Source organism: Scomber scombrus, chromosome 10, assembly GCF_963691925.1.
Source record: "Scomber scombrus chromosome 10, fScoSco1.1, whole genome shotgun sequence".
In the NCBI taxonomy this organism is placed as follows: domain Eukaryota; kingdom Metazoa; phylum Chordata; class Actinopteri; order Scombriformes; family Scombridae; genus Scomber; species Scomber scombrus.
In genome coordinates, this window is record NC_084979.1 from 534,649 (window position 1) to 546,557 (window position 11,909).

The following is an 11,909-nucleotide window of genomic DNA, read 5'->3' on the forward strand; positions in this document are numbered from 1 at the left end:
TCTAAAAAACCCAAACAACAACCAAAAACTAACATTGCAAACACAGTAATTACAGGCTGCAAAAAATGCAAAAAAGTGGTATAAATTTCTAAATATAACAATAAATACACTACTTCACCATGACAGAGTGGGGGCATTTCAGTGCTAAATGCAGGTGAAGAGAAAGGGAAGTTAACTGCAGCTTATAAATCTAATTAGGAGCTTGGTTCAGGTTTTTTGCAGCAGCACAAAGTGCAAAAGTGCTAGATGAAGTGGAATAGACTGGCCCAATCCCAAACCGGCCCCTTCCCACTACCACTTCAGCACCAAGTGTCATTCCCTATCAAGTTATACTCGCACCTGTGAAGGGCACTTCAAATGAAAGGGGAGGGTAAATGGATAGCCACATCATGGGACATGCTTGGCACTCTCATGGAACAAGGAAGCAGCTGTCACCATGGCAACAGATAGACACTGAGCTTGCAAGGCTGTTATGCTGTTTCGCAGTTTACAGAGGCAAGGATAGCTGCTTCCAGAAGACAAAAACGTCTACAAAGTGTCATAGCATTGCTTTAACTACTGCATTGCAATCACTGTTATGTATTTCATTAAATGAACCTGTTAAATAAGGTTAAATGTGATTGTAGTGACTGTCAGTTACACTCAAACCTCAATGAGCAGGCATTTTAACCATTCCACAAATATGTCCCAAACTTCTGTAGGCTAACGTCTCCCTACTGCAACCGATCTGAATTTCCTCAGTTGTGGTATTATTCAAGTTTTTGCTATGAGGCTACTTGAAGTGATGAAGTGATGATAGACCAATAATATAGAAATATCATGTGGCCATTGTAGACAGTGCCATACTTTACAATACGTTATACTTATACTTTCCACTTTGGTATATAGCTATTTGGATTTGGAAATTGATTACATTATCCCAGGGGGGTGGAATGCTGTGCACAGCTGAACCCAGCAGTGCCTATACTGTGGGTGTACCAAGAAACTTGATTGAGGAGAGATTTTCAGCTCACCTGGCACTCTCTGTCACTTTTGCAGAGGCGGATCCATAGTCCAAGGGACCATAGCTGAGGCAAGAAGTTGGAAGTCTTCATTTTTATATACAGCCTAGTACACGGGCTTTACCTCTCTCTGGTATGTTGCACATTTGCAGAGTAAATGGTAAATGGACTGTACTTATACAGTGCCTTTCTAGTCTTTTCGACCACTCAAAGCACTTTACACTACAACTCATTCACCCCATTCACACACATTCATACACTGATGGCAGGAGCTACCACGCAGGGTGCCAACCTGCTCATCAGGAGGAAGCGAACTATTCACATTCATACACTGTTGGCACAGCAACGGGAGCAATTTGGGGTTAAGTGTCTTGCCCAAGGACACATGGACATGTAGACTGGAGGAGCCGGGAATCGAACCGCCAATCTTCCAATTGGAGGACGACCGCTCTACCTCCTGAGCCACAGCCGCCCAGTTTGTTGCCTAAATCAGGCAAGAGTAGTTGTTGAGATCAAGGCAAAGCTGAGCACAACGATTTCACTGGCAACTCGGGGTGAACTGCCAAACATCAGTCAAGAATTCTGCCAGCTTGCACAGAGTCTGGTCATCAGTAGTATACATGGTGCACTTGATAGATGTCACATCCACATCAAAGCACCAGGTAATCTGCATCAAGCTGACAACAACAACAAGTTGTTTCCGTCCATCCAAATGCAAGCCATCTGTTATGTAACAGGCAGATTCCTTTTTGTGGGATACCCAGAGTCTGTATCCGGCGCAAGGGTTCTGGGGAATAGTCCCATCTTCAGCTAGACTCTGTATCCGCCATTACGGGTTTTTTTAATTCTGGAAGATGAAGGATATCCATGCCTTTGACCACATTTGACAGACAGGAGCTCCAACACGATGTCATCTCCAACAGCTTCTTCAAATTATTTCTGGAGTTGGAACCTCACATCCGTGACATCATCTCAGAGTTCAACAAGTCAAAGTATGTGTCTTGCATCAGCTGCTGAATGAAATTAAGGATAACCTCCTGCTGGACATGAGAAATCACTCCATATGGGCAAAGAGTTCCAGAAATGAGCCAAAGCCAAGTTTCCTTGGGCAAGATACTGAAATAAATCCCAATGACTGGGTCTTCTCTCCTCCGAGAGTCATCACCCCATGGTGGTGGAGGGGTTTGTGCGTCCCTGTGACCTTGGGAGCTGTGTTATCGGGGGCAATAGCCTCTGGGAGGGTCTCCTAAGGCAAATTGGTCACAGGTGAGGGTCCAGTCAAAGAACAATTCACAGACCCCAGTGAAGCTGTACTTTATGCATGTGAGAACCTCGCCCCAAAAGAGAGAGAGAGAGACCAGGACACTCTCCAGGAGCCAGGCCTGGGAGCTCACTGGTAATTGTCCGGTGGCAGGACCTTGACCCATGGGGACCGGTCAAGCACAGCTCGAAGAACTGACATGGTGTCGCCACCCTGTGGGCCCACCACCACCTGCAGGGAAAAAGTCTAGGGATGGGTGCATTGCCAATTGGGCAACCAGTAGGAGTGTGAACAGCTTGAGGATCTAAGGACTGCTTCTCTGCTTTTTGCAGCTGATGTTTTTCAGCTGGCTTCAACACATCATGACCTCCAACAGGCACTGGGAATTTTCATAGCTGAATATGAATCAGGATGAGGATCAGCACCTCCAAATCTGGGACCATGATGCTCTGCCAGAAAATGGAGTAGGAGACTGGGGTAAGTTGAGCAAAAGAGTAAGTTGAACCACCCCTTGTTGCTAGGAAACGGTAAAAAACATTGATCATGTGACCAAATATTTAGGATGAAGGCATCATTTCATGGAGTCTGTGAAGGTAAGAACCACATGGGTAAAGTAGTTAGATCTTTATTTCCAAAAAAACATTTTTCACTCTTGAAAGTGAATTTAGTCTATCATAAGTTTCATGAGAATTGTGTTTAGACCAAAATAGATCATTTTAAATGTGTTTTATAAATCAATTGTGGTATCTATGAGCTACAACATGAGGTCATAAACCTAGCATAAAAGTGCACCATTTCAGCTGTGGGGACTAATAAAGTCAAAATGCTAGCTCTGGGGTAAGTTGAGCCATTTGGCCAGGGGTGAGTTGAGCCAGTGGGTTGGGGATAGATGGAACGAGAGGAAGATGGAGGGAGAAGTTTAACGAAGATGGATAGAAGAAAGGATAGATAGAGGAAGAAAGGAAGGATGATGAGAGGATGAGAGTTTCAGTTCAGATTGTTCAAATGTTTTACTAGTCCATAACTGACCACTTGTTTATCTTCTGGTCACAGTAGCATGTAGCATTGCACTATGTTTTTTTTTTTTTATTATTGCAAAATATAGATAGCCATTTATTGTCCCCAGAGGGAAATTCTTTTTCACAAACTGTCAACTACGAACTGATGGGTTGAAGAAACCTTTGAACAACATACATACACACACACACTGTACGACACCACTAAACATTGAGCAACATGTAAATACACACATACTACACAAACACCAGAACAACCGACACATATATATAGCACACTCAGGAGGGCTGGGTCCATATGAGGTTATTGGGGGAGGTTATTGAGTGCTGAGATGGCAGACGGGACCAGGCTCTTGCTGAAGCGTGCCCGTCTCCATCTCAGAGTCCTGTATCTGCAACCAGACAGCAGCAGTGTGAAGTGAGGGTAGAGAGGGTGATCCGGGTCGTTGGTTATTGCTTGTGCGAGGCGTGTGACTGCTCTGTGGTTGAGCTCGGTGAGGTTGGGTGTGGGATGGTTGATGATCTTGGATGCGGTGTGTGTTATTTTTGTTAGTTTGTTCCTGTTAGTGGTGGACAGCATCTTGTAAAAACAGGGTGAACAGTACAGGAGGATGGGTTGGATGATGCTGGTGTACAGTAGTGACAGAAGGTGGGGGGCAACAGAGAGGGCACGGAGTTTGCGGATGACATGGAGTCTCTGTTGGGACCTTTTGTCTATGTTGGTGATGTGTTGATCAAATGTCAGCTTATTGTCTATGGTGAGTTCGAGGTATTTGAAGTGTGCATTGCGCTACTGTATGTGCGCTATGTGCGTTAATAACAGAAAACACATACCTTTTGTTCATTATTAATAATAATGATACGGGATGATAGGGATACGGCTCAATTTACCCCGCTCCTATGCTCAACTTACCCCATACACAGGGTAAGTTGTGCCACGAGACTATGATTGCCTTGATGTAGTGATCCTAAATATGAAAAATGGCTCATCTTACCCCAGTCTCCCCTACTGCTCACTTGGGGTTGGGAGAGAGTTGCTGCCCAAAGTGAAGGAGTTCAAGTATCTCAGGATCTTATTCATGTGTGAGGGTAAAATAGAGTGTGAGATTGACAGGCAGATCGGTACGGCATCAGCAGTAATGTGGGTGTTGTACAGGACTGTTGTGGTGAAGAAAGAGCTGAGCCTGAAGGCAAAGCTTTCAATTCACCAGTGAGTATACGTTCCAACCCTCACCTATGGTCACGTGCTTTGGGTAGTGACCGTAAAAATTAAATCTGCAGATTTGCTATTTAAGATCTTCACAATTCACTTACACTCTGTGCTAATTTGAATGGGACGGCCCTTAATATGGTGAATCTCCATGTGGATGTGCAAACGTAAGGGTAGTAGATAAGGCAAGGGGATTGGGGCTGGTTTGGGATCTGGGTTTCTTTCCCCTCCTGGCACATCTGTCCTCAGGCCTGTGACCTGGAAATTGATCACAGTCCGCCATCATCAAGAAAGAGGTTCCAAACTCTTAAATGCTTGCTGGGTGGATTAATAAACTAACTTTTTTTCAAGAAATATCCACCCTGTAACTTAGTTTTAGAGACACAGCCAGGCTAGCTATTTCCTTCTGTTTCCAGTCTTTATCCTTAGCTAGGCTAGCCATGTCCTGCTCCAGCTCTGACATGTCATTGGTAGCCATCTGAACATCTCACTCTCATAAAGACCAAATAAGGAAATTTCCAAAAATGTTGAATTATTTCATTAAAGACAAACAGTGCTTAAAAATAGTAAAACTTCTCTGCAACTGCAAAGTGTGGATTTGACATTGTTACCTTGTACACATCATAGGAGTCAATGCGAGTGTCAAAACACATGTAGAGGTTGTTGAGCATCTCCACCACTTGTAGAGGAGTACAGGAGGCAGAAATAGAGGTAAAGCCCACAATGTCTGAGAAAAAAATGGTCACCTGGAACAGAATGGAGAGAGGTGACTCCATCAGTAGCTTACACAAAGTTATTGACTATACTGGACAAAACTAGGCAGCAAACATACATACTGCTATAAAAGGTAAACAAGCAAAGAGGTCTGTCTGAATATCTGATAATATTTGACACACATTATAACATATACAGTACAACACAACATATACATAGCTGGAAGACCAAGTGAGACTTTCTTCAACATCTGGCATCATTTTTAATTCTAATAATTATATTAATGATCATAGTGAATGGATACATAGTCAAACTTTGGTGCATCTTCCCATTCCCTTGAATGACAGTGTGTTCACCCTTTTACTGGTACTGTACATATATACATATGATGATATGAACAAAAGCTTTCCTTAACCTTATCAAATATAAGAATGTTTCTATGATCTGATCAAACCTTATCATCATGTGTTTGTGGTAAAGTTTGTTCTGTACCATCAAATGTTTGTATGAGGATCCAGGTTTCCAAAACATACACTCATTTTAGTGTAACATGCTTATTATTCTAAATTAAATCTATAATCTTGGGAAAATATATAATATCATGAACTGAATATAATAATTATACGTTGGTTTTAAATGATCACAGGCTGGTTATATGTTTATAAGCTTGAAGACAAACAGTAATCAGGTTTTTTTTATAATTGTGGGATAATTGATTAGCTTTTTGAATCAGCAATTAGCTGCTTTATGTCATTGCCTGATCACACATACATACAGTCCAAAAGGTTCTGCTGTCCTGGACTACCAGTATCAGGGAGGTCACTGGACAGCATCCTTTAGTTTTCAGTAAGTTTGGAACAAAAGGAGAAGAATTGGTTAGTCTTATTCTTGCATTTTCTTTCCAAAATATTTCAGAGCTTCCAATCTGTTTAAAAATGAGCCCACAGTCCTATTCAGTAAAACCCCCTCTGTGCAGAGCGCTTTTGGTACAGCTGCTTCAAACCTCTTCAATAAGCCAGACGCAATTTTCACCCGTATAACTTGTTTTATCTCCTGATGAATATGGAACAGGGCAATTATAGGTAATTATGACAACAATAGCAACAAAGGCAGCAAACACACACATTCATTCAGTGTGTTTGCAGATCTTGCAGAGGTAGCCTCCTCGCAGCCACATCCCACAGCCCTTGCAATATTATAAGCTCTGAATTTGTTTGGTTAAATGTTCAAAGTGAATGGGGGTGGAGCATGGAGGGGGGAACAATATTATCTGGTATCTACTATCTTTGAAACTATAGTCTATTTTTGCAAAACTCTACACACTAACCACAATAAACGTACACCAAACCAGCAAAACATTACATTAAAATTGTGTTACAATTGAATGAAAGCAAAAAACGTGCATTCAGGTTGGCAAATGTGGTAAATGCACTGGCTACAAGTGTTGCAGTTTTTTCTGAATGCTTAAACACTATCAGTGATTCTTGGAGCACTGTCTTTGAAACCATTACAAGTACACAAGACTCTTCAAGCTCTTTTTAAAAAAATGGTGTTTTTGCGTCAATAAAGTGACACAAACCATCATTTGAATAAGGACACAAAACACCAACTACACACTGACAGTATAGATGGGAACCCTTGTGGCTTTTGCTTTTTCTGTGTGCATGACGGCAGTTTGTCATACATGCAGTAAACACGCATACATACAGATATCCAAATGTGTGAAGCATGGATCAGTATTCTGAACATAACAAACTATCAATACAAATATGGGGGGAAAGTTTTTTTTTTTTAAACTGTTCTGACATTCTTCAAACAACAAGTGTTATAGTTTTTTGTGAATACTTTTACTCTACACTGATTCTTGATGCACTATCTTTGAAATCTTTGAAACCATTAACACTTGATGATGCATATGCATTTACCACATGTGCCAAACTGAATGCATGCTTTCTGCTTTACACTTTGAAATTTAATAACACATATGTATCAAAACTGTAACCATTGGTCTCTATATGTTACACTATTTTGTCCATTGCCTTTCCACATTGACACATGAAAACTTTTAGGTAATCGGTTCACTTAAACATCAGAGCTTGAGCACAATGCTGTGATGTGGATGAAGTCCTATGGCCAGACCCACAAAGAAGACAAGACTTTTCTGTTCTTTTTTTTTCTTGTTTTCTTCTACTGTGCTTTTGTTGTTTGAGGAAAGTTAGAACAGTTTAATAAAAAATAAAAAATGTTTTGTTATGTTCAGAATACAGATTCCATACTTCACACATTTGGATACCTGTGTGTGTGATTACTGCATGTATGACAAACTGCTGACCTGCACACAGAAAGAGCAAAAGCCACAAGTGTTCCTCATTTATACTGTCAATGTGTAGTCAGTGCTTTGTGTGCTTATTCAAATGATGGTTTGTGTCACTGTATTGATGCAAAAACACCATTTTTGAAAGAGTTTAAAGAGTTTTGCAAGAATACTTTGCTTTGGCAAGAGATGAAAACTCTCAGTAATGGTTTCAGAGATAATGCTTCAAGATTCATTGCTAGTGTTCAAACATTTATAAAATCTATAAAACAGTTTGAGGAATTTTGCAAGAATTGTTTGCTCTTGCAAGAGATGTATAATGTTTTGTGGATTTGGTGTAAGGTTTTGTGGTTAGTGTGCAGAGTTTTGCAAAAATAGCCTATAGGTTCAAAAGGTACAATCAGAAAAAACTGTATTACACTCTTTGCTATTGCACCAACCTTTTCGTAGCTCTCAGCCTCAACATGTTTCTGCTGGCGGAGCTGCTTGGCCACTGACTTGGGCAACATTTGGTGCAGCAGATCTTCAGCCAGCTGCCTCTGACGCTTCAGGTCCTCGGTCTTCTCCTTCAAGCTGTGGGCATAGTTCTGTATCCACTCAGTCATCTGCTTGAAGGAGAACATTACCACTGGGTAGATGAGACAGGCTATGGCCAGCAGGCAGATCCTCATACTGAGGCCAGAAGACACAGATCGAGATGCCAACCTGAGAGCCGGCACTGCACGATCAAGCAAGCACTGCTTAGTGTTTGTCAGAGCTTGAATTCCAGTGTGAGACCCAGACAGTTGTGCTCCTGCTCCAGAGATTTGCCACAAACTTGTGTCAAAAATGGAAGAATATTTTACATGCTGGCTTGAATTTAATATGAGGTCTATGTTCTCTAACCAGCAGTCATTCAGACGTTCTGCCATGACCCTTGCAAAGCAGAGATAGCTTAGCACAGAAGTCCACTTGTACTGGAAACCAGCGTGAGCTGCCATGTGGGGGAAGTCCATCAACTGGTTGTTGAGCTCTATGAATGTTAGCAGAAGTCTTGCAGACAATACATCTCTCCAGTTTGGATTATGTTTGACTTTAATTAAAGTATCTTCTACTGAACCCCAGATGTCAAGAAGTCTTCCAATGGCCAGGGAGAAAACAGAACTATCATTTTGACTTGTGCTGTTTGTACGCAATGAAGAATTTAGAAATCCTTGAACACTCCTCTTCATCTCCTGACAAAATCCAGCCAACTCAACACTGCAAGGGAGCCCATGGTCATCACTGTTACCCACCATCTCACCACAGAGACCGAACACAGGAAACACAACCTCAGAAAAACTTGCCTCAAATGTCTCGTTGCCCATGTCTTTGCTAAATAAATGTCTAATCTTTTGAAGCTTACTAACAAGTTGCAGGATAGCTATTGTCCTGCATGAAGTCAGCTCATCGTAAGCAGCCTCTGTAGTGTGTAGCAAGTCAAAGTTAGAGCTGAGGTCAACAGATACAGAGCCGAGCAGGGCCAGGAAAGAGAGGAGGCAGGCTGTCAGAATCCGGTGTACAGTACGACTACTGCCAGACAGGGAGAATATGGAACACCTGGAACAGAAGAATACAACTGGTAACTTACTGAAGGTGGCTTTAAGGTTTTCAGATCAAAACATTTTTGAAGCATAGTGACAACAGTATAGTAAAAAAAAAAAAAACACAATACAATACAATTATTGGTTTTCATTCTTATGTATTAAAGTATATTATTTCAATCAATATTAATAAAGATTAGTATGAATATTGATTTTGAATGAGGTATTCCTCTAAGATAACCACTTTGCAACTTGTCAACAATATAAACACAGCTATGACCATATTTTTGAACCAAGTGATATTTGATCTTTTCTTTGCCAAATGAAAACATGAATGATTCCATTGTTATACACTAAAATGGTAATCAAGCAGTGAGAAAAGGGTCAAATATATGACTAAAGGACAGAGACAAAGACAAGGATTTGCTTGCAATTTTACACTAGTTCACCATGTTGATGAAGTCTCCCTTCTCTCAAACATTTTTTTCTTCTTCTTGTTCATACAGTTGGATGTCTGAGCTTCATTGTACAGAATGATGTATGTGCAGAGTTTGAAACTAGAAGGATGTCACATTCATCTGCTGAAAGTAGAATGTTCTCACTGTGCTAATTGAAAACCAAGATTTTAAGGGGTGGGCCAACAAGAAAGATTTCTGACAAGGCAGATGGTGGCCCACCTATAGCCCGGCTTCCTGAGGTTTGTTCCCGATAAAAGGGAGTTTTTATTTTGCTGCTGTCGCCAAGTGCTGCTCATGTGGGAATGTTGGGTCTGTTTGAATTAAATGAAAAAGTATGGTCTAGACCTGCTCTATGTGAAAAGTGCTTTGAGATGACTGATTGTTGTGATTTGGCGCTATATAAATACAAATTGATTGATAGATTGATTGATTGATTGACATCACAATAAGTATGGAAGCCAATTCCTGTAAAGTATGCGAGTTACACAAGTGTGATGTGTAAAACTTCAAGTGCACATACACTGAGAATAGACTTAACAGTGAAGTAGAAGACACCTTGTGAAATGAACAGTATTTTGATATTCATAGATTCTGGATTTTTTAATGAGGGAAAAGGAGTATATGTCATTTTAAGGATTTTAATACATCATGATTATACTTTTTTGTGGAAAAACCATAGCCACACAGAGAGACACAGATTATTGCTCCAAACAGGGTATTTTTTTTGTCTTAATACATTTCTGGAAGAGATCTCCATATAATATTGATCATGGCAATGCTCTATTTATTTTGTGTATCTCCTGTGTTTTTTTTCCCCATTTAATTTTAGAAATTCATATCATCTTCTTTTTTTTGGATTTAGGGTTGAGATCCACTCTAGGATCCTGAAAAAATACTCAACTAAAGGAACCAGAAACAGTTGCTTTCAACTCAATAAAAGGACAATAGGCTACACACTGATCTCATGAGTCATCACCTCAAGGCAAACATCCACAAACAAGGAACAATGAGATAAGTCAACAGAAAATTAAAGACAGGAATTGTAATATTTGATTAATGGTATTAGTTATTTTTATCAAGCTAAACATTCTCTGAATGCAGCTTCTGAGATAAATATATGTGTTTTGGTGCTGTTGTTTGAACATCCCTATCAGTGTGACATAGGCTACAATAGAGGAACATTATAACCTAAAAGGTCACCTCAGTCTCACGGACAATACATATTTTTTCAGTGAATCACATGTATTTATGTACTGTTCTTTTAATAGAGAATTTCTTCTGAATGTGACATCAGAAAGTCATCTCAGAATGAACAAAAAGGTGTGATCCTGTCATAATGACAGTTTGCGTCATTTAATCATTTGGACAAATCGAGGCTCATTCAAACTTTGTGGGAGAGTGTTGCGTGTCTCACCTGCACAGCCAACAGTCGCTGTCGACATCCTGCTGTGTCCCCGGAGCGACTCTCTTCTTCTTTATGAATCCTCTTTTGAAAGAAGTAGAGGACAGGGTCCCTGAGGTGAAACACTCTTTTTTCATCAAGTCCAGCGATGACATGAGACTAGTGCTGCAGTTAGTTTACTATCTCAGACTGTGGACTCACACGTCAAAGTCATTTTACAGTGAGGACAGCATTGGAGAGATGTCCCGTTACTGGAAAACATCGGCAAAGCAAAGCAACAGTAGCGTCTTTTATTCAAAATAAAAGTTGTAGGATTACTGTTACTTATTTTAAATATAGTTACATCGGTTTTACAGAGACAGTATACATCAGTCAGCAAAAAAGCGGCCGATTTGTTTGCCTAAACATATATATCAAACTTGGATTTAAGAAATGGATTTCTTTTTAACTCGTTTATTGACATGTGCAACTCCATTTTAAAGGCATTAAAATGCAGGTATCACACTTGATTCACGTTTAGACATTGGGTTCCCCGTGATATTTTATTTAGAGACTTTTTAAGTGGGCTCTAAATGTCAAATTGGCAATAGGCCTATTTAAGTTTTAAATGTGTTTTATTTTGAAAGTGAAATCTACAGCAGGAAGTGATTGTGATGCTAAACTGCAGTTTTTTTTATCTTTATCTTTAATATGCAACAGATTCATGGCACAAGTTGTCATGGATCTCGGTTAATCTTGTGGCGTCTACTTGAATTGAATTGAATACATTTCTGTTGTTGTTGTCAACACTGTGTCAGAAGTGTGTTAATTCAGTTTAAAATAATAGAGGGTCTGTAGTGTTTTCGATGGTTAGAAAAATACAGTTATTTTTATATAAATGTTAGTATATCCAGCACAAAATGATTAAGGCCTATGATGTGAAAATTCTTAATATGGGTTTTATCTGAAATCAATCAATCAATCAATCTTTA